The sequence below is a fragment of the Cherax quadricarinatus genome, chromosome 36, assembly GCF_038502225.1.
Source record: "Cherax quadricarinatus isolate ZL_2023a chromosome 36, ASM3850222v1, whole genome shotgun sequence".
In the NCBI taxonomy this organism is placed as follows: domain Eukaryota; kingdom Metazoa; phylum Arthropoda; class Malacostraca; order Decapoda; family Parastacidae; genus Cherax; species Cherax quadricarinatus.
The window spans coordinates 27,029,727-27,042,059 of record NC_091327.1 but is presented as its reverse complement, the minus strand read 5'-3'; the positions used below and the strand labels follow the sequence as shown (position 1 = coordinate 27,042,059).

The 12,333-nt window shown below is 40.2% G+C and overlaps 1 non-coding gene across 1 annotated transcript; it reads right to left on the bottom strand.

The window, feature by feature from the left end:
- Positions 1–1,071: 1,071 nt before the first annotated feature.
- TRNAN-GUU (transfer RNA asparagine (anticodon GUU)) lies at positions 1,072–1,145 on the bottom strand. The gene has a single exon. It is a non-coding gene; the product is annotated as a tRNA-Asn (tRNA).
- Positions 1,146–12,333: the final 11,188 nt, after the last annotated feature.

The following is a 12,333-nucleotide window of genomic DNA, read 5'->3' as shown; positions in this document are numbered from 1 at the left end:
TGGTTGTTTTGCATATTGTGATATCACCTGTTTACTGTGATCTTATTACATCTACGTACACATTATTACAGTGGGTTAAAGATACACTCAGTCTTGAAGCTGCAGTACCGTGACATTAAAGTTCATTCCATTGTTGATTTGAATATATTTGTGCAAGCGACAGAAAAATGGCTCCTCTAAAGAGGAAGAAGTGTTTCAATCTCTCATTTTTTTATTTATTATTATATCTGTTTTGTGAGCACGGAATACTGTGTTTGCAACTCGGGCAGGTTGTACAGTGTAAGTGTCGTATTGAGATACATCTTCGTAACGTTGTGGGATATCCTTCACGATAAACCCTAGTCAGGATACCTCGGCTAACATTGATAAACCAGTTAGTTTAATCCACTAATCTGCTGAGCGTCAATTTGGACCATTAGCTACGTTATTAGTGTTATTGAGTTTTACATTTAGCTTAAGAAACACAAATTATTTACTAATTTCTTATCCAGAAGGCGATCAAGCAGGCTATTTCCTCTAGATGGTTCAGTCACAAAATTCTTGAGAAAAGAATCCAGGAATATAAATAAAAATACTAAAATTCTTCACTTATCACATTCTTCCGGCCATTTATTCTACTCTGGGCACACCTTTGATAATTTCTGTAAGTTTAACTCTGCTTTCGTTAACATTCTTATTTATTTTGTAGTTTAGCAACCTTTACTTTCAAGTAAACGCCAAAAATATTTTCACTGTAATTAAACCGACTTTCTCTTTTCCTTCAGAATTTATACATTTTTGTATGCAGTAGTTAGTTTTTTTCTGACGTGCGAGACGCTGCTACCTTCCCTATTTGTATCAGTGTGAAAAAGTTTTTATCCATGTGTCATTCAGCAGTCACGTCCCGATTCTTCAAATCAAATCAGATCTCTGTTTACGATTATCATTGTTTCTTGTACATTCGTTTAGAATAAATAAATTACTGCTGCTAATAAATTGTTTGCAAATATGTGTGCTAATGTCTGGAGGTTTCATGATAATTATTTCTGCTAAACAAAAAATATAAATAAAAAAAAGGACAAAGAAAACATCCGCCCCCGGGTGGGCTCGAACCACCAACCTTTCGGTTAACAGCCGAACGCGCTAACCAATTGTGCCACGGAGGCATGGCGTGTATTGCGGGGCGCTATAAAGTTTACCTGCCAATACAGCCCCATATCTGTAACTTTTATCACTTTCAAATCCTACAAATGTAGCAGCGGTGACCTCAAATGAGTTGACCTTCAGACAACATTCTAGTTCCCTCACACATCACCTCTCTACATCACCTACAGTTGGAAATCACCTCACCACTTGATAAGAATACACCTGCGACACGAATTAAAGACAACTTCTCTTGAAGAAGATGGCCGTGGTCTTCGGCCTTTATGAAGGCTGGTAGCAGTCCAGCTGTGATCCCTAATACTGTCAATCGGGCAACTTCCAAACAACTTTCAGGAAGGCTTTGCGATGAGACGGGGACACAATGTCTTCGACCACTGGCATTTGCACCCTGGCCAGACCAAACCGGTCCGGCCAGTTGTGTCGAACACAGAGTCGAGTTTGAACCGGCATCGGTCCTGTTCAACACAAACAACTAAGAACCTTCATTCGACGTGCCTCAAACAAGTAACAGTCTAACCTAACCAACCATTACAAGTCTGCTTAAAGTAACAATTGTTGTTCTTTCATTTTAACATCTGAATAGTATTAATGAGAGGGCAAGTTTTACTTTATTATGAATAAATAACTAAAAGAGGATCCTGACTCAAGATAATCCCTCGCCACAACATGAAACATAAATCCTGACTCAACCAAAGCATGCAATGATTTTTTTATTTCGGTTGACCAACATAACCTTCGCTACCTCAACCATCATTCTCCCTAACCTTTATTATGCCAAGCTCTAAATCATTCTAACTTTCATTACAGCAATTCCTAATCCAACTTAATGTCGACTCACTGCAGCAAACCATCACTCATTGTTACCCCTAAGACCAGACCTAGCGTAATACTATACATTGAACTACCTCTATGACAGCTTTCATGAAGCGCTAAAAGCAGTGCTGGACATTCAGGAAAAGGAACAGTCGAGGCTAGATCCTCCGCCTACTAGTCATGGCTTAGTCTTTGTCTAGTCCAGCAGTTGGTTATAGCTGGCAGCCTTGTTCCAAGCTACACCTAATCTTGTTGAAATGCTTCTCAATATACCCCTCTAAGAAAGTTTGCCAGATTTCAGGTTTCTAGGGTTATTAAGACCTTAATCCATCTAAGTAATCACCGATGTATAACACAGGAAACTTAAACCTCTCTGAATATAGTCTCGTGATTACCTCTCTTAGGCTTACCAAGCCTAGATACACAGAAAGACTGCTAAAGAGAATACCACAAGCTCAAAGCACTTCAAATAATAATAGGAGAATGTGAAGTTCATAACCAGGAACAATATTCACGACAAAAGGAGAACATCATAATCTTACTAATGAAGTTAGGTAGAATTTTAATTCACCAAAACAGGCATCTCTGACATTTTAATGGATGGAATCAGATTACACATGTTCTCTGTACGACTTAATGACGGGGATTAGACTACATATGTACTATTTCTCGATTATACTTTAAAATAACTGGATTATAATTTGAAGGTAAAACCAGACGATATTTCATATATCAGACACATGCCCAAGGAAGAACACCACGTTACATGCAAAATTTGTGTGTGTGTGAGAGAGAGACTTATTTGTATTCACCTAGTTGTGGCTGCAGGGATCGATTCATAGCTCCTGACCCCGTCTCTTCGCTGGTGTGTGTGTGTGTGTGTGTGTGTGTGTGTGTGTGTGTGTGTGTGTGTGTGTGTGTGTGTGTGTGTGTGTGTGTGTGTCTGTCTGTCTGTCTGTCTGTATTTGAGCGTGCGCGCTCATGTATATATATATGGGAGAGATTATTATTTTTTTTATTATTATTATTAGTATGAGTATTATTATGTTTAGGGGAAAGCGTTGAACTTGTAGAGGTCATTCACTGCCTGGAATGGGAGGCAATCAGGTTCGATCCACAGAAGGGAGATACACATTCAGTTTCTTGAATCAAGAGCCCACATCAGCATTAAGGAACCTCCTTTGAGTAGCAGAGAGAGAGAGAGAAAAAGGCAGACAGAAAGAGATCCTTTTCACATAATTCACATGGTTTCTTCTCTCTTAGAATGAAAATGATATTAAGTACCCACGTGTTTTGTTCTGTGGTGTTGAACTTAAACTGTTGCTAAAAAAACACCTAAATTCGTATGAGTTATTCAGCGCTGCCAGTCTCAGGGCGTTAGCTGTGTCTTCACCTATAATGACTAACTTGATTGTGACCTGACCATGGTCCTGGACGAACCGAAACCTCGTCCAAAGTTTCCTCTCCAAAGAATAAAGAACTCGTGAAATGTTCCAGCCAAGGTATTATGACTTGCTTCTCACTTCTAACTTGATGCGGTCGCAAACCATAAGGTGGACGTGGCACGCTGCGTCACGCATGCTGTCATTATTATTATTATTATTATTATTATTATTATTATTATTATTATTATTCTAAAGCAGGGACTACCCGTCTGGTCATACACCTGGTTTTATTGTTGTGGTGTAACATTGTATTAGGGTGTCTTAGGTTATCTGTATAATTATTTATGTAAACCTTTATCCTTGTGTGGGTTATTCAGCGTAAGGAGTGGTGAAGGCTCAATCCTTCGTTTCCTAATAGTGAATAGATGCACTCCCCAGTCGCTAGGGTGTTGTTATTTTTTCTATCACTAGAATGTTTGAAAGTGAGCGCCTGTTTCCTCTTGTTCTTGCTATGGTTTATAGGGTCGCTGGTGACTTAAGCCGTATCGAGGCTTCTTTCTTCGTGTAAAGGAAACTGATTAGAGGGATCCTTATTATTTAGTGTTTCTTATAGGCCCCGTGTGTAGAGCCGTCTGTTTGTAGCTATTAATGTTTAGTTGACAGTTTAGGCAGGTGACCGTAAGAGGAACGATGTCGGTCGATTGGCGCACCTCAATCGACTCGTAAAGAGGCTTGTGGGAACCGGCCTGATCGGGACGGCCCATTAACATACCGAATTTCTAAATGCAGAACTGGTCAAAAAAAATATTTCGAATAATACATACGTCTACTAAGTTAATGAAATCAGTGAAGAGTAAAATTAGCTGCATGTCAAGTGTACTGAGCTCCCTCAGCAACCTAATGGCCTTGTTCAGGGTGAGTCTAGTGAGAGAAAGGTCACCTCTTGGCTAGCCAGTTTTCTATTCCTAACGGGCACTGCTCTATTATTATTCAGAAGATTTCTAGAAGATCTCCAGTGTCCTTATTTTTTTTTCTAGAATGTCAGAGGTGGGCAACACTAACTCTCTCTTGAAGCTTGAATGAATGTTTAACTAGCAGGTCTGTGGTGGAGGCCCAGCGCTGCCTACGCCTTATGTGTTGAGACTTATTAGAATATTGTTTTAAAGGTCTTAAGTAATCAGTATATGGCTGCTGGTTCTGAGTTATTGTGAATCAAGTGTAGTTGCCTGTCAGTTTGAAACTTTCTGAGAATTAAATTCTTGGTCTCATTTTCAAGCTCATTCTGCATGACGAGGGTTTTAAATCTAGCCATTACTCAAATAATGCTCACTTTACCCACGTACACAGGCCTCTGTTGCTATCCTGCTGTCGCTTTCCTTTGAGAGATTTCTGTGGTTAGGTGTAGCGGTTGTGTGCTGTGTGTCGAACTGGCTCTAGTAGGAAGGCTGTGAACAATCCTTGAACGTAGGGTTTCTTAAAGTCAAGGTCATGGTGTCTGTAACTTACCTGCTATATGTCAATATTCTGGCTATTTTTCGAGATCAGGGTTAGTGATCTAGTTAGTGATTATTTAAGTCCTGCCTGCATCTGTCCGTTCACTATGCTGTTATACACAATCCATCAACATATCTATTAATGCTATTTATCTGTTGGTAGCTGAACGGCGTAGCCGTGGTTTTGATCGCCTCATCAACAGCTCTGGTTTGTAGTCCCGCATATGAAAGTTCATGCTACGGGAATCGTCGAAAGCCTCCTAGAACCGCAAAAATATTGCACTTGTTCAGGTAAATCGTGAGGAATTAAAAGAAAGAATGGACGAGCTCAGTAGTTGATTACTGGTTAGGCTAGGTTAGGTACGATTTGTCAGGAAAGAGGACTAGTGTTTCCTGACGCTGGTCTTAGTCACATGATGGCCCGCCATTGGAGCTTTCGGTCACCAGACCGAGATCTTCCGTTGGCTTACCGATCCCCCCCCCCCTTTAAAAATTAATTCCGGAGAAAACCATTTCACCAATGCATTTATGGAGACAAGACTCGTTGGTTTCGAAAACTTAAAGATATTTTGAGAATTTGTCAAGGGTTGCTTGTTTGATAGTGAATATTTAGATAAAACTGAGGTATAATGACAAAGACGGGAATTTAGCCATTACACATGAACGAACCTTTTACAAATATCCCAAAATAAGGAGAGGAAATGTTAGGCGATGTTTTTTTCTGTCTTGGACTGAAACGTCGTCTAAAGTTTCGTCAACTAAGCGATATTGTTATCTGTGAGTTCCACCCATGGTACTGTACTTTATTTAAATTCATGGTCAATTCACTGTTGTATACACTTACTCTCTCACCACCATCATTTCAACCTCACTGTGTTGACCTTTCACTGTCTAATTTTTCCTCCCTTCTTTCTCTAATTCTTACCCTTCTCTAATTCGTCCGCCTTCATCCTCTTATTCTCCTACCCTTTCTCTCATATTCTTTCCCTTTCTTCTCAAATTCTCTCCTTTTCTTTCTCCCGAGGCGATGTGTTACATAAAAGGGCACAAATGCAACTAATGTGATATTTTTTTTTTCTCACCTGGAGAGCGAAACGTTGCCACAATAAAATGCCACATTAGTTGTACTTCTGTCCTTCTACTTTACATATTGTCGGTAATTCTACCAACATTAATTCAATGTGTTACGCCAGAATTTTGCTCTTTGGCGAAACACTGTTTAGGGTAAAGTCTGACGTAATGTGATTCTAGTCACATCCTTGCCGGCACTCCCCTCATGAGTGTGTTCAGTACCCAGGTTCAGATATACTTCCAGTTATAGATTGTTTGGTTCTTTATGTAGTTAAAGAGCTTTTACAAGAGAGCATTGGTAGTGTGTTTAATAAGAAAGCATGGTAGTGGGTCTAACAAAAAATCATGGTTGTAGGATTAACCAGAGATAATGGGAGTGTCTAATGGAGAGCTTAGAATGGGTGTGGAAGAGAGAGCATGGAGGTGGGTGGGGAAGAGAGAGCATGGAGGTGGGTGGGGAAGAGAGAGCATGGAGGTGGGTGGGGAAGAGAGAACATGGAGGTGGGTGGGGAAGAGATAGCATGGAGGTGAGTGGGGAAGAGAGAACATGTAGGTGGGTGTGGAAGAGAGAACATGGTAGGAGCTGAGAATAAAGGAGGGGCAGGGTGTGTAAGTTCTCTCACTCATATTTGTTGTGGTTGGGTAAGGTTGCTGAGGACGCCGCCTTTCCTAAAGGTCAACGCCCAGAAGAATCCACTCCTGTATTTTAACACATTCTCATCCACTCTAGCACCACCAGTGACACGCGTACAAATATTCTTCCAGAAATAGCTGCATAAAGGTGAGCGGATTATCCCAGCTAGGATATATACACTGACATGTGTATAGCTCTCAGCGTATATGTATATGCTGAAAGTTGACTTTAATCAATAAAGCAGGGATTAAAGTACTTATGGCAGGTGGTGGATAATTTAGATGCAATCTTAATGGCTCTCATTAAACATCATTAACCAATCGCCCATCTCATCAGTACACCTGTATTGTAACCCTTTTTGTTCCCCATATCTTTCACTAAATACATATATTTTAAGTCGTATACACACACACACACACACACACACACACACACACACACACACACACACACACACACACACACACACACACACACACACACACACACAATTTACCACTAACGGTATCGGTGACTTTATAAGTAGGATGGTTCTCGCGTCGACTAATCTATTACTATTTGTCGGTTTCTCTCTCTCTCTCTCTCTCTCTCTCTGTCTCTCTCTCTCTCTCTCTCTCTCTCTCTCTCTCTCTCTCTCTCTCTCTCTCTCTCTCTCTCTCTCTCTCTCTCTCTCTCTCTCTCTCTCTTTCTCTCTCTCTCTCTTTCTGCTATACAATATTGCACTTTGGAAGATTCTGAACATTTTTATTCACAGTGTCTCGTATAGTGAAGATTGAAAATTTAGCGCTATACTAGTGTCAGTTTGTAGTTAAGTATAATCATGTATAATCACCATGCATGCTCAATCAAGTATAATCATTATTCATGAACACTATAGAGAGGTAAAATAACTTTTAACCAAAATGTTGAATGAATATGATAAATATATGAAAGAAATCTTCATGAAAAATCTTGTCTTCTTCCGAGCCCATTGTTGATCCAGCGTCACGAACATATAAAGTTCACACTAGGTTGTGTTGTAGCATATTTCCAGCAGACTGAATCCCAGACTCCATATATCAGATGAGCCCGGTTCTCGACATTCGAAATCCGGAACGTCTGAAATAGCTTTGAGGGGGCCATGCTTCGTCGAGTTCTGTCTGATCCATATCCTCCCACAATCAAAAATCAGCTGCAACTGTTCTAGACTACAAATAAAAAAAATACGTACCTTACAGATTATACCATGCAAATTTATCACATCTTGTTATCACAAATAATGTCGTTCGAGTATCATTTGTCATCAATTCTTTATAAAAATTTATTTGGCATCATCTGCGCAAGGTTTCTGATCCAGAATAACTTCATTAGTAACTCAGTCTTGTAATGTTGCACCTTTCACCGGACTAGATCAACATTAAAAATAAACACATACAGGGTGTCTTGAAAATGGCCTTAATCCTAACATGTTCGCTTATTTGGGTATATTTATGCGATCGTAAACATTACCTAACCCCTTCTATAGGGAGGGATTAGGTGGTGCAATCGCTGGCCCGAGATGTGGACCACATATGGTAGGTGTTGTACTCGTTATATTAGAGACAGCGGTGTATTATCATGATTATTATTGACGAGGAAATGCTAAATTCGTAAGAATGATACATTCAGGTTTGATCAAAGGAAAAGAAAGGGTAAGAGAAAAATGTAGTGTTGGCCTCATGGCTCAAGTTTAAGCAGGTGGAACCACTGATCTACTGCGCTGGTATTACGTATGTTCGGTGCACCATGAAAAACAAGTCTATATAGCGAAATCGTCTTACTCAGTAACAACGCCTGAGCGAACCTTGCATCCCGTATTTGGTTAAGATGGGGATAGGGGAAAGGGAGTTCCGATCTCATCCTCCCTGACCTAGTCCTAAGATGACCTAAATTATAATGTATTCTCATTCCCCACATGAGATTTTTTTACCTCAGTCACCAGGAGCATCATTAGTCAGACAAGTCGCGATTATAAGTAGTATCGAGTCTCCCTCATTCCTTGTGCTAAATGACCCACGCGGATTTTGCGCTTCAGGAAATACACTACAATCCAGTGCCACATGATGAGTGAAAAAAGTACAAAATATCATCTCTATTGAGGCCATGTTGGGTAGTGATCAAGGCTGCTTCATAAGATCATACTGAGTGGACACTCCTCCACCGTGCAAGACAAAGAAGTTATTGATATTCATAATAAAAGTCGCCATACTTTATGCGAAGTGCTGAACTCATGTGAGTTATTCATCACAAGTAGTTACGGAGGCTCGATTTTTCATCAGTTCACGAGGTGGAGGCGCGAATCTCGCAGCCAGCCTGGCTGAGAGATGCTGACACACACACACACACACACAAAATGGTAACTAACACACACACACACACACACACACACACACACACACACACACACACACACACACACACACACACACACACACACACACACACACACACACACACACACTCACACACACACTCACACTCACTCTTATATACAACAGGCCAAGTGTCTAATTGACATGTGCCTAGGACAAAATGGTAACTAACACACACACACCCTTATATACAACAGGCCAAGTGTCTAATTGACATGTGCCTGGGACAAAATGGTAACTAACACACACACACACACACACACACACACACACACACACACACACACACACACACAACTATAAAACGTTCTACAGTAACATAAATATTTATCACGCTAGAACTATATTGAAAATTACAGTGGATATTACTAGCTTACAGTTATGCTATGTTAACCGTATCTCCTGGAAGTCACAACATACATGAGACCACAACAGTGTGGGACTGATCCACATAGGAATACCCCTACACTGCTCTTCACATTATGCACGATAGTGTAAAACTGTGGTTTGCGGAGAAGTGAGCGAAGGACTTACACAATAAACTAGTGCTATACTGAACACAAGTGAAGATGGGAGGTAAGCTGTGTAATGTGATGATGTGATGACATCTCAGAGGTCTTGATGCAGCCATGATGTTTCACGAACTCACGCTCTTTTGTACTCTTATTATATGCGTAAATATAAGAGAAAGCATGACACATTCAACAACAATAGTGATTTTCACACAGGTGAGTTACTGTTTTAATTTTTAAGGTTAAAAATAATAAGATATTAAAAGGATCCCAATGGAAATAAGTCACTTTGTCTGACTTTTATGAGTTATCCTAGGCAGTTTACGCTATGTATGATAATTGTACTTGTGTGCACCTGTGCTTAAATAAACTTACTTATAGCTCCTCTGTGGCACCTGCACGTAGAAAAAACAACACGATGGAAAGAAAACGGTTCAGGGTATACTGTGTCATTTTGAGAGGAGCGAGGCAGGGAAGGCCTAGATACATCCACTAGTTCTTGGGCCCTTGATGCACCTGTGTGAATTTTGGTCTGTTAGTTGAAGAGTGAATCAACCTTATAAGTCTGTACGCCTTGCCTGTCTGTTATTTTTGTTTGCCTTTCTGCCGTCATAATAGTTTAAGAAAGACGACCCGAGACGTGAGGTCAAATCTTTTTACACATATTCCCACTATTCACCTAGCAGTAAATAGGCATATGAATGTTAGTCAACGGTCTCAGGTATTGTAATAACCTCCGTATTCGACTGATGAAGCTTGCTGAGGATTCCGTAATGTTACACACGTGTCTTACTCATGAAATCGCTGTTACCGTATTCCATTCATAATCTGATCAGCTGTTGTGGCTCGCATCCTCGGCAGGTGAGACATATGAGTAAGTCTCCATACACCTGCTGCCTCTGTTCTCCTAGCAGTAACTAATACCTAGGAGATAGTTGACTGCTGTAGGACATATATATGGAAAAGTAACGAAGGACCTCTAAAGAAATAATGTACATTGCTTGGTATCTTGGATTATCCTCGGTTAATATCCCTTTTGGCTTAATAATCCGAAGAAAGTCGTCGCCGTCTTCACGACATCTTGGCTGGCAACAGTTCCATAGCTTCAGTGAGGTAGATTTAAGTTCTTGATTTTACATATTATCAAAAGCCAGAGATGTTAGTTACCGAGACAAGTAGTACTGAAATAGCATGTCCGAACAGTCAGTGTCTGCTGAGTGTCAGCTGTGTGGCATACACTTCCTTGCATTACAAATTAGTTTAAAAATAAACGCATATTCTTCTTAAATCTCAAGTATGAGTTTCAAGGCTGTTTTGGTGGGCGGAAGAGACAGCAGGTTATATGAATACACAGACACGTTTTCCTATATGTTGTCAATATGACATCCCACTCCAAATGCCTGAATCCATTTGGTTTGTGATCATTTGTTCTGAAAGCATCTCAGTGCTTAACCTCGATACCTAATGAGACGAACTCAAAATTAACTTTATTCTATTTAACAATCTTGATGCAATGATCTAAAATAAAAAAAATGGCTTGCCCTGCAGTTTAACAACAACTCTGAGTGCTAAACTCTCATCAGGGCTGCACGCTCCACTTCACAATACATTAACTGCAAAATACCAAAGGCCTCGCTTCTGTAACCCACGCTCGGCGTACGTGCTTCTTACGCACCACACTGCGTCAATTTCTAAGCCTTCTCATATTTTGAAAAAAAGAGTGTCAATTTTTATACATTACGTTAAGTTAAACTCATGTACAAGTATAGTTAACCGTCAGTGAGCAGATTACAACAACAGGCGAGACACGGGAGGCGGTAGCTGGTGTCTTATTTATGAATGGTAATAAGATAGTTCCTCCTGACGCGGGATTGACTCACTCCGCGGAGCTTTTGGTCATTTAACTGAAGCTTTTAGCTGGCTCCCGGTTCATCCAGTAAAAAAATGAGTTTCTCTACATCACTAAAAAAGAAGAAACACTTTTTATGGTACCTTGAAAATATAAGACAGTTCAGCACTGCACATCTTCATTGCGATGTGAGGACGGGATGGTTCTACTGTTGTACCGTGTTAAAAATAGTGTATAATACCGATACGTTAATGAATAAGACACGTGTATTTCTTCTGCTATTAAGTTTTAACAGAAAACTGAAGAGGGAGACTATGGAGAGCTTTCCAAATTTGCAACGAAGCTCACTGATGCTGGAGACTTCACCGCTGGACTAGATAGTTATCTCAGGACCGACGTCTTACCGCGCTAACACCAGCACCGACATTTATACTCGACTTGGGGAAAAAACTCCAGACTGCAGACTTTCAAATCTCATTGATATCGCGCCAGTAACACAAAAACAAAAGTGTGGCATTGACCTGCATATTGAAAATCATACAAAAAATATAATATGCCGCTAACTCAAAAAATGCAGCAACTGAATGCATGTCATACAGTCGTCGACCTTTCAATACAACCATGGCTTATTTTCCTTCTGCATGAAAATAAACTATGCCCTTTTCCAGTGTAATTAAGGCAAGTGGGTAAGGTACCATCTGGATATTTAATTTCAATAATAATTAATTGGAAAATTTTTTTTTTTTTACTGTATCTGGCAAATCAGCCCCACAGAAAGTGTCATTTTCTCTAATTAATCTTCAAGGAGGTGAGGAGAGAAACTTGATGCGGATATAGGCCTACAGACCCTCGGAAAAAAGCTATTTCCTATTTCGATCAATCATGATAGACTCCTATTTCCCAGGAGCTGTCTGAACCCTACGGGTTTATCTTTTCCACGTGAATAAAAAAACCCACAGGAAAATGCATTTATCTGCATTACTGGAGCAGGAGATGAAAAGAGACAGTAAACGATGGAGGCAAAGCGAGGTCAACGTCTGCTT